This window comes from Alligator sinensis, unplaced genomic scaffold (genome assembly GCF_000455745.1).
Source record: "Alligator sinensis unplaced genomic scaffold, ASM45574v1 scaffold737_1, whole genome shotgun sequence".
Classification (NCBI taxonomy): Eukaryota; Metazoa; Chordata; order Crocodylia; family Alligatoridae; genus Alligator; species Alligator sinensis.
Window position 1 is genome coordinate 2443212 of NW_005841930.1, and position 1273 is coordinate 2444484.

Below are 1273 nucleotides of genomic sequence, written 5' to 3' on the forward strand. Positions count from 1 at the left end.
AGCGAGCTCCTGCCTGCCCGCCAGCCAGCCCGCTACCGCGCCAGCCAGCCCGCTACCGCGCCAACCGGGGCCTGGGACGTGGGGCGCGCGCGCGGGCGGGGCGGGCGCGCCTCCGCGTGTGTGTGGGTAAAAGCCTGCGTGCATGTGCATGCGCATACCTGTGTGTGCCTCTGAGCATGTGTGAGAGCGTGTGCCTGTGAACATGTATGAGCGTGAGCATGTGCCTGTGTAAAATCATGTGCCTGTGAACGTGTTTGTGTGTGTCTCAGTGTGTGTGTGAGCATGAGCATGTGTATCTGTGTGAAAGTGTGTTTGTGAGTGTGTGTCTGAGTGTGTATGTGTGCCTGTGAGCATCTGTGAGTGTGCCTGTGAACATGAACATTTGGTCTGTGTGTCTGAGCATATCCATGTGCCTGTGAGTGTGTCTGTGAGCACATACATGCATGTGTATGTGAGACCTCCCTTGTACCCCACATCCCACCAGACTCCCTACCATTTACTGTTTTTTTTATCTGGCACTATCCTGCAAGCACAAGTAAATCAATACTAGCAAGTTGCAAAAGTCTTTACCTTTGACCCCAGCAGGGTATGGCCCAGCTTAACTGACTCCACATTTCACTTGAAGTCATGCCAAAATGCCCAGAGAATAAAAAACTGAGAGAGAGAGAGAGAAAGTGAGTGCAGGAGCTACTGTGTAGGGCAGTGGTTCTCAGTCTTTTTAGTCTGAAGTATAGGTTGTAGCTGTGTTGGCCTAAGGGCATAGGCAGACAAGGTTATTTGGGAAAATCTGATAACTTTTATTAAACCAACCAAAATAATAAAATATTTTAGTTGGTCTAATAAAAGATGCCAGATTTACCCAGAAAGCCGTGTCTGTTTAGATGGAGGCACCTGTGTTGGATAATGCCAGCTCCTAGTTTTTCACTCATTTTTTTAAATACAAATACATAGTGGAGGAATCTCTCTGTTACAAAGAACTTGGGAAGACCACAACAGGGCAGAAAGTGTTTAACACCATGGGTTCCTATTTGAATGTCTGGGTTTATCTTGTGATTTGTGTTTGCACACCTAATGGTGCTAACATTGTGTTCCTTCAGAGGATCTCAGAGCACCCCACAATGCCATGGCACCTTGGTTGACCATCGCTGGCAGAGTCGTTCCTTGGGGGGGCACGAAGCAGGGCAACTGCCCCAGGCCCCACGCTTTGGGGGCCCCCGCAGACAGTGCTTTTAGCATGTGCTTAGGGCGCCACCACTTTGTGCTCCAGCCGCTT